We start from the raw sequence: 10443 nt of genomic DNA on the forward strand, positions 1-10443 counted from the left end.
AGTTTTACTAGTGTGTTTAATGACCTTCCCACTTCTCAGAGTCATGATTGATTTGGCATGTTCAGAAAAAGCTTCTGGGGTATTAGAGCTCTCAATCATAAATTGCCCTCTTGGGTTGCTCTCGGGTTGGCTAGGTAATTTTTCTCCTTCCCTCCTACTGAATGCAGTCACTAATTGACCTATTTGGGTCTCTAGCTTAGCAATGGATTGTGTGTGGGAGTTAAGGGTTTGAGTATTGACTTCTAATCGTTCTAGTGCTTTTAGAATTTTTTCCTCAAAAGCTGAGATATGACCAGTAGTAGACGATTGAGGAGCATTTTGAAATTGATGGTATGGTCCATGCCTATATGTTGGGTCTTGATATTGAGGTCGAGGTGCGGCAGGACCAACCACTGGTTGTGATCTTCAGAAAAAATTTGAATGGTTTCTCCAGTCGGGATTATAAGTGTTCGAATATGGATTGTTTCCTGATCTACGAGCTTGTTGGACTTGAGCTTGCTGAACCTGTTTGTACACAAACTCAGAAAATTGAGGTGTGGCTGGGCATTCACTAATAAAATGGTTCAGACTTGCACACAATGCACAAACTTCTTGGATTGGGTTAGGTGGAATCGGGGATTGTCCAGTATTTAGAAGACGGTCTAATTTTTGGGACAGTTCATCTACCTTACTGTGGATATCCATGATGTTTCCAACCTGATAAATTCTACTTTTTTGTTGTTGAAGCATGGGTTGTTCTTTAGAGGTGGCAGACATATGATGTAGGAAATTCTCACTAAGTATTTCAAAGAGCTGCCAGGCTTCATCCTCACTCTTTAGTATGAATGTCCCACCACATGATGCATCAACCATTTGTCGGTGTTTCTCTGATAGACCATCATAAAAACACTAACAAAGTTGCCATTTAGGGACATCATGGTGTAGACATTTACGAATGAGGTCCCTTAACCTTTCCCATGTCTCATGAAAAAGTTCACCCTCCAATTGGAAAAAACTAGTGATAGCTTTTTTAATTTGATTTGTTTTTCTAATTGAAAAGTATTTCTTGAGAAATTCTCTCTGAAGATGTTCCCAAGTTGAAATGGTTATAGAGTCTAAGGAGTTTAACCAATGCTTGGCTTTGTCTTTAAGTGAGAAAGAGAACAGTTTCAACCTAAGGGCATCATCGGAGAAGTTTTGAATTTTTACTGTGGAACAAATTTCAAAAAATTCATCCAAGTGTTTGTATGGGTCCTCGTTACTAAGTCCATAGAATGATGGCAATATTTGAATAATGCTAGACTTAATCTCATATTGGGTAGCTTCTACTGGAGGTGCTTGAATGCATGGAGAGTAGGTATACGAGGATGGAGTGAAATATTCTCTCAATGAGCATGGAGGATTAGCCTCACCAGGTGCCGTCATGTTTCTAACTTAGATAGTCCTAAGAGTCTTTTCTAATTCTTCGTCTAATGGTTGCAAGTCGGGTTTTAGTGATCGTCGACCTAACATGCAACTAAAAAGTCTATGTAGGACTATCCTAGTCTGTTAAGGATTTTTTTTTTTATTAAGTGGAGAAGAGAAGAGAGAAAAAAGTTCTAAAGAAGAGATCCTAAGAAGCCCTAAAACTAATAGAAGAATTAGTTGTGGTTAGATTTTAATTACAATCAAGTTAGCACGTAGTGGACTCTCTATCCTAAAGTTACCCTAGTTCTAGACAGCTCATAGCTGTAATTAGCCTTCAAGCCCTCCAAGTCGGAGCTTGACCAACCAACTGGCCAGATAAGTGTAAGGTTGGTGGGAGTCCCTCCGTTGCTTTCCTTAGACACCAATTAAATTGGTCAGGTCAGCGAACGGAACCAATTAAAAATCACCTTCCTTCGGGCCCAGTCGTCTCGTAAACCACTTGCCTAGACGCCAACTAGCTGACCAAGTCTAACCTGGTTCAACTCTCAGGGTCACTTGTCTTAATAAGCTCGAAATCCTTAGGGGTCAACATCTAATTAATTTTAGATTAAGGTCTAGGTTATGCAAGCATAAGCAGATGAGATGGAAAGATCACAAGCAGATAAAGTAAATATAAATTCTTCCTCTTGAAGTATTTCCAAGTATTATATTTTTTCCTTTAATTTTTAGATCCGTCTGCTATCATGAGCGTCCGCCTGTTCGCCACTGTGTCCACCAGCACAAACTCCCCACGAACCCACCATGCTGCGCACCCACGCCCGCACTGCCGCGCGCCCGGACTGCCGCACGCTCGCACTGCTGCATGCCCGCACTACCGCGCGCCCGTTAGCTGTTAGGCTTTTTGATTACAAAAAGAAACTTTTGTTTCTTTAAAATGATGCCTATATCCTTTTTGGATTCCTTGCATAGTATCTTCATTTTTTATAATACCGTATGCATCCTTCTTTTATTTTAATTTTATTTTAAGTCTAATTTTCTTCAAACTTGAGTCTTTTTGATCTGTGAATCGGACTCTTTGTATCGACGATCCCTTTCTTGTAAAACATAAAAAGAAGCATCAAATTTTTAATAAATAAAATAAATTAAATATAATTTTCTATTTTAAATGACTTAAATTAAGTGTTTATCAGATGCCCAACTCCTTTGGACATTGGATCCAATGGAGAGAAGAGAAGGAAAGGCATGGGGACTCTTAGGAGGCATGGGGGCTGTTGGAATTTTGATGTAAAGAGCCTTAGAGAAGTCTTCTTTTAAATAGGCAAAAGGTTTGAATCCTATTCATAACCAAATAGCCCCTTAATACAAGTCTTACTTGCATTAGGAATCCTTGTAGCCTTAGATATTTGACTCCCTTTAGGAGATCCATTAGGTGCCAACTATTGGAGCCTTTGTACCCATATTTTCACATGCCACATGGGGCCTAGGGGATGCCCCATGCTAGTCCCACATGCCCTCTTTTAAGTGGGCATACCCAACTTGATCAAATCAAGTGGCGCTCCATGCAAATAATCAAGAAAATTGATTAAGAGTTTGAACCCTTAATTCAGATGATCCAAAACCCTAGGCACCAAATAATTAAAACCCAATGAATCTAATTTATTTAGATCATAAGTAAATAATTAACTTGAATTAATCTTATCAAATAATAAATTTAAGTGCAAAGAAAAAATTAGGTTCAACCATGTGCTAGCAAGATTATCCTGAACCCAATAGATTTTGTCTAAATCTAATTAAGACTTCATAAGCTCAATTACTTATTCCAGATCTAATCTTTTTGTTGTGTGACTCTATAGATTTAATTCTATCTGGTAGTGAGATATACTATGATCTCTATCATAGTATCATTAAAACTCTTTTCAATGATCAGAACGATTTCACTCTAACTCATCAAGGATTGTCGATCTTGAGCAACCCTAGTGAGCTCTCATAATCTATCAGTAACACCTCGCAGTATGTAGTGACAATCCAGTAGAACCGAAATAGTACCTCAAGGTGTAGTTCACATGTGATGCAGTTTCTCTATTATGAGTTTCGACTAGATGGCAGGTCGTGGATAAATAGTCAAACCTCATCATTAGTCATATGATAGATTCGATTAGCTTAAGTCTAATTATGATCCTCATAGAAACTCTTTTTCATCAATCATACTGCTATGGCCATAGACTCTTGAACTTAGCCTCTCAAATCCTATAGGACTACTCTCTCTATCAAGATCGATAGATTCCATCCAGATGTACATCATACTCTTACAATGGATCAACCATCATTAATATCCACTACAAGATCTCAATGAGGCCATATTTATGTATCCAGTAACCTCACTGTGAGCAATCATACCATCATAGATTAAAGGATCATTTACATAACTATAATATTGAGATAATCACTAATGATTGATTAGAGATCTAAGTAATCTCTCATATGGTCATGCTCAGTATTAGTTATTCTCGAACAACTATCCACACTCGTTGCTCAGTGTCTTTACACTATAGATCAGAGATATCTATTCTAAAGGAAGCGATCTGTGTGTCGGTCTATCCGGATCGATCACCATCCTTATGATGATACTATAATCGAAAGTATTTAAAAATTAATTATGCATGCTTCTAATTCTTAACACCTTGAGAATATGTATTGAAGTATTAATTCTATGGATGATTCAAGGACACATCACTCTTGAATGAAAATTAAACTTGCCCTTTTATTGATCAAATTAATGTATTAAGTATAAAATTATATCCTACATTTATTACAATATGTCAGTCATATTGGCTTCTAGGACATACATCTAATAGGAATGTAGAAGGCAAATTTTAAGTTTCCTCACTCTCAAATGGTGTCTTACTTTTTGACCTACCATCAGAGGTGGTCCAAGGCCATATCTTGGCCAGAGGCCCTTGGCCTTTAGCCAGCCAGTTGCTTGCATTGAAAAGTTGGAGATCGAATTTCAATCCTAGTCAGGATGATGTTCACCAACTTAGGGTTTGGATTCAGTTACCAAGCCTTCCCATAGAATTATGGGATAGGGAGAACATTTTTAAAATTATGTCTGTAACAGGATCTCCTTTGTTCCTTGACGATTGGACAAAATCATCTACCAGGAAGGGATTGCTAGTGTTTGTATATTAATGGATGAATCAAAGTTGGTTTGCCTAGGAACAAGAATTAGGGTGAAGGATAATTTTATATGGCAGAATTCAGTTACGAAGAGCTGCTGGATTTGTGCTACTCCTATGGGCTTCTCGGAAGAACTATGGAATCCTATAGTTGTGCGAAGATTCAGGAGTCCAAACAAGTTTATGGACCTTGGATTCATGTGGCCAGGGTACCAGGTACTCCGGAGTCAACAAAACAGTCAATCAAAAACCCTTTTTTGCTTCTACTGGTGGATAATCTTCAGATGCATGGTCCCTTCCTAAGAAAACTTCTAGATAATTATCACTTGAATCTCCATCTATTGGTGCCGACAAAGCCCATGCAAGCGGATCGGGATCCCGATTTGGTCCATTGGCGACTGATGATCCTACGGAGCATTCAGAAGCCCAAAGTATGGACATAGCGGTTACCTCACCTACTTCATCAGCTTTAATAATTCTAAAGGACAAGCGAAAAAGATCTCCCACTAAGTGTCACTAGTCAACCATTCATCTAGCTCGATTTCTCTTTTTATTTCTAAAGTTATAATTCTCAAGGAGTCACCGACTAGAGAAGAGAAGATCCGGTTGCAATCTACCAATGCTTTAGTTCCAAAACATATAAGAGCTCTTGTACGGAAGTATGGAGACTAGTGGGATCCTTTAATGCCACTCATGCTGTCAACCAGCAAGATGTGCAAGCTTCTAGCTCATCATTTGAGGCTCCTTCTAACCCAAGCTTGCACACTCATCAGGGTAAATTTTCTCATGATTTTTCTTCATACTTCAATCAACTTCAATTTACCTTAGAAAACATTTCTAGAAGTGGTATGTCTATTAAAGATTCTTCAAGGAAGAAATCATGTGTGACTGAAGGGGGTTTGGGAGCACTCTCTCTTTCTAACCTATGAAGATCCTCTCATGGAACTACAGGGTTGCTGCCAAGCCCCCCTTTGCTTTTTACTCTAGAATGATGATTAGCCAGTTTAAGCTAGATATCTGCTATTTTTTGGAGATGAGGTTGTCAAATCAAGGGAAAGAGTGGGTTTAAAGGATTTTGGGGCAAGTGTGGAATATTTATATGATTCCTACCATTGGGGTTTTTGGAGGAATTTTAATAGTATGGCACAAAGGGGTTGGCAATATCAATTTCACTTATGCTAACCGACAGGTGGCATTCGGTGTTATTTTAGTAGATCAGAAACCCCCATGGGTCTTGTGTGTAATGTACACTAGCACTTATGGAGTGGAAAGGAGGGTTCTCTGGTAGCAAGTTGAAGCGGTGTTATCTATGGGCTTAGCTTTGCTTCTTGTCGGTGATTTTAACTGCATTGTCAACCCTGAAATAAAAAAGAAGGGAAGTCATTTTATGTGGATAGGGATATCAGAGAGTTCAGATGCTTTTTGTAGAGATATAGCCTTGTAGATTTGGGTTGTCAAGGTCCTTGGTTTGCTTGGTGCAATAATCGGCTAGGGCTGGCTAGAGTGTGGGAAAGAATTGATCACTCTTTTGCATCTTACTCATGGTTAAAGTGTTTTGAAGATGCAACTGTTTCCCACCTTGTTAGGTTTGCCTCGGGCCATTGCCCACTTTTGATATCTCTAATTGGTGAAATTTTCTGAAATCCACCACTCTTTTGCTTTGAAAAGTTTTGGCTTCATTGTGAGGGATTTCAGGAAGTAGTCACTCAAGCTTGGCATTGTACTAAAAGCTTCTCTCCTGGTGTTAGGTTAATGATGCTATTATCTAATGCTAGAAAAGCAATTATGAGATGGAAGCATCAAATCAGAAACCTTTTCACCAAGGGGTAGCAATTGTATAACAAGTTTAACTAACTTCAATTATTAGAATCTCAATGTCAAGATCTCATGGCTGATTAGCATTTTCAGCTATTATCTTGTCTCCAAGCATATCACAAGAACCTTCATCTTCAAGAGATTTTATGGAAATAAAAATCTAAAATCTCTTGGTTGAACAAGGGCAATGCTAACACTTCCTTTTTCCATCATTTTATTATGATTCGAAGGAGGGGTAATCAGATTTCAATGCTTCATAATGCACAAGGACAAGAGGTACATATTTAAGGAAATTACTAAATGTTATTTGTACCTTTTAATGATCGATGGGCTACTCAACAAGATATTGAAGAGCTAGACATTCCAATTCTTTCATCAGTGATTTCAGAGGATCTAAATGCCTAATTAATCCAAATGGTGACCATGGAAGAGGTGGAGGATGTTGTCTGGGGTTTGCAAAGTGACAAGGCCCTAGACCAGATGGTTTCTTAGCCATGTTTTTCCATTATTTTTGGGATATAATTAAAGGAGATGTCTTCAAAGGTATTCATTATTTCTTTACAAAGACTATGATGCCGGATGCTTGGAAAAAAATCTATATTACTCTACTGCCAAAGAAGAGCAACTCACTTCACATCTCAGATTTTAGATAGAGCACTTTGTGTAACACCATTTATAAGATAGCTACCAAAATCCTAGCTAATAGACTTAAACCTCTTCTTCCAGCCATCATATCACTCGAACAAGGAGCCTTTATCCATGGTCGAAACATTACTAAAAATATTTTGTTAGCTCAAGAAATAATGCATACTCTTGAGAAAGCTTCTCCTTCTAGGGGGTTGGCTTTCATGAAGCTCGATATGGAAAAGGCATTTGACCAAGTGCATTGGCCCTTTCTCTTTCAAGTTTTATCTCAATTTGGATTTCATCCTCTATTTATAACTTAGATTAAGGGATGCATTGTTTCACCAAAATTTGCTATTCTAGTCAATGGTTCCCCTTCTCAATGGTTTCATACCACCAGTGGATTAAGACAGGGTTGCCTTTTGTCACCTTACTTGTTTATTCTTTGTTCTATTTAGGTCCTTTCCAAATTCCTTCATTATGTAGTGAGTATCAATCTTTTGAAATCCTATAAGGTTCAGAGGGGAGGGCCTACAGTTTCTCATCTTTTCTTTGCGGATGATTGCTTGGTGGTGGCAAAGGCTAATGTTTGGGATGTAGGCTATATGAAAGCTGTCATTGATGTCTATTGTTCTATCTCTGGTCAAGCTATTAATCTATCAAAGTCCCAAATCATGATTAGCCCAGCTATCCCTAGGAGAATCAAAAGGCAAATTTATAGGCTTCTTGCTATGCATGAAGTTATTGGGGTGTGGGACTACCTTAGTATCCCTTTGTCTAGCAAGCCATTGAGATCTGAAACTTTTTTAGCTTTTCATGAGAAGGTTACTAGGAGGATTTCTAATTGGCGGTGGAAAGTTCTTTGCTTGGTGGGAAGAGCAACCCTACTCAATTATGTTCTCGCTGAAAATTTGCGCTGGGGTTTCATGCATGCATTTCAAAAATTTTTAACGAAAGAATATTAGATTAAACTGTTTAATCTATAAATACATGTATAAGATTTGATCTTAAAACTCTTACAAATGGATCTATAACATAAATTTTGATGCGTAAAAATCTAAATCTAAAATGACAAGCATGTGAACCAAAAAATAGCATTTAGTAATAGATTTAATCTACCACTCTAGGGTTCTGAACCTAATACCTGAGCATGGGTAGTCAAACTCCATGATCGAGAACATAGATTTGAAAGTCCTCTCTAATTGCTCACAGCCACACAAGCATCCGGCCTCTACAAATGGTCCACACGAAGCCCTCAGACCGATCAGCCCATGCTAGCTCGTGTAGTCAGCTTCTGATGGCAGATCTGATTTGATCTCTTCTTTTGATTGCCTCAGACCTTTTCGATGTCGAAGATAGATCAGAGGAGGATGCTGGATGATGGAGAAAAATCTGATGAAGATCCTTTTCTCTTTGATTTTTTTCTCACTCAAAAACTCTAGAATAGTTCTAGGTCTCTCACCTGAGAGGAGATCGGTCTCCTCCTTTGTTCATGCTAAGGAAGATAGAAGCCCACCCAAATCTCATGCCCCAAAGAAGATTTTTGGCCCCTCTTTTCCTCTGGTATCTCACAATAAAAAGTTCTCTCTTGTTTGCATACAAAATTATGGCCTTTTTATGGTTGTCGCGCAAACCAGATTAGATAGGATAAGAGCTGGAATTTGTAGCAATTCAAAATATTTTAAATTTCAATTTGACTCTAACTTTTTCTCACCCTTATCTGACTTAAAGAGAGACTTACTAGAGAAATTTGAGCATAAAAAACAATCAAAAATACTTTCTTTACTCCCACACAATGAGCACCTTCAAAAGAAGCCAACGTGTGGAAGGATAGGGATAAAATTTTAGGTTGAAATTCAAATCATTTTGAATTCAATTCAAAACCAACCAAATCCTATCCTTAATGGGAAACAAAAGAAGGGTTAGCTTTTGATTTTCTCATGCACAAACTGATTTTATGTGGTGAGAAAAGGCATGAGATCTTTTGGGTGGCGCAAGGGAGAGAGTCCCATTTATCTAAGACTCTAGGGTTTAACCAATTAGATTTCTTTCAAATCCAATCCAATTAGATCTGAATAAAACATGATGAACCTAATCTAATTAGGCTCCTATAATCTCAATTAAATTTGATCAAATCAATAAATTAATTATCATAGATCCAATCAAATCAAGATCATTTCTCTCTTACTGATTAGGTCATCTCATAACCTAATCAGACCTGACCTGATTGAATCCAATTCAATTAGACTTGATCCAGACTTTAATGCTCAATCAAATTAAGCTAATTAATGATCTAATCACTAATTAATCCTCTATTAATAATAGAGTCTAAGTCCAATGAGACTCTTCACCAGAGTCTCCATCTGGTAGGACTCTTCAACAGAGTCCCCATTCAGTAGGACTCTTCACTAGAGTCTCCATCCACTGGCACTCTTTAGGTTAGCCATGTGATTGAAGAGAAACTTCTAATATATGTGACCCCATAAGTTCAAACCTAATCTGGTAGCATAGGAACAGATTTTTATACCAATCGGAGTAACCATCTAGCAATGGTACCCGATGTCCAGATAGGCCGAATGCATGCAAAGCAACATTCAAGAACCTATTTGGATATAGTTACCATATAATTTATTCCTTTGACCCTTGATGCTCGGATGACTTAGAGTTTAAACTATCAACTCTCAACAGTACATCCATTATGTGTCTCAATCTAATAAATCTTGTGACTCCTCATAAGGATTGCCTTGGCCAAGGTCTTACTAAATTGAAATACAAAGTATTCTCTCTAATCATTTGGAGTGGTCAATTTCATCTTGATTCACACATCGACTTCACAAGTATTTGATTGTGTCCAAAAAATTTTTGATTCTGAATTAAAAATTCAAGTAGTCTGACACCAAAGCATAGTGAGTTGCTTGCAAGTCACCATGGTGATCTCAGATCGGAGGGACACTTATACCCTATCTTTTCGGAGTGATTCTTGATAGCAGAGTACTCTAGAGTTGATCACGTTATGTGAAATGTACTCCTACATTTCACCTACATACCATACCAGTGTCTCTACGCTACTTGGTTAAGAGGACAACCAACCTATATGGTATACAATGACCTACACTTGATATGTCTATCATCCTAGTAATAGCATATCATTTATTCGCAAATTCATTTAAGGACTAAACGATAAATCTTTCTTTATCGATTTAAAATAGTCCTAAAGACTTTCATCATAACATAAAAGTTTGATATAGAAGATGTACAAGCTTATGTTAAAAAATTATCAAATAAATATTTTATTAATTAATTTATATACAAATATATCAATAAGCTCAACTGTCAACAGACTGACGATTGACTTTGAGACATAATTTTCAACAACTCTCATTTGGAATAAAGTAAATTATTATAGTATCGTATACCTATCTTTGATTTATAGTCTTCGAAC

General features: G+C 37.5%; 1 non-coding gene across 1 annotated transcript; it reads left to right on the forward strand.

The window, feature by feature from the left end:
• Positions 1-910: 910 nt before the first annotated feature.
• Positions 911-1016, forward strand: LOC140856734 (small nucleolar RNA R71). Its single transcript, XR_012140339.1, has one exon. It is a non-coding gene; the product is annotated as a small nucleolar RNA R71 (small nucleolar RNA).
• The last annotated feature ends 9427 nt before the right edge of the window (positions 1017-10443 follow it).

Source organism: Elaeis guineensis, chromosome 3 (assembly GCF_000442705.2).
Source record: "Elaeis guineensis isolate ETL-2024a chromosome 3, EG11, whole genome shotgun sequence".
Lineage (NCBI taxonomy): Eukaryota > Viridiplantae > Streptophyta > Magnoliopsida > Arecales > Arecaceae > Elaeis > Elaeis guineensis.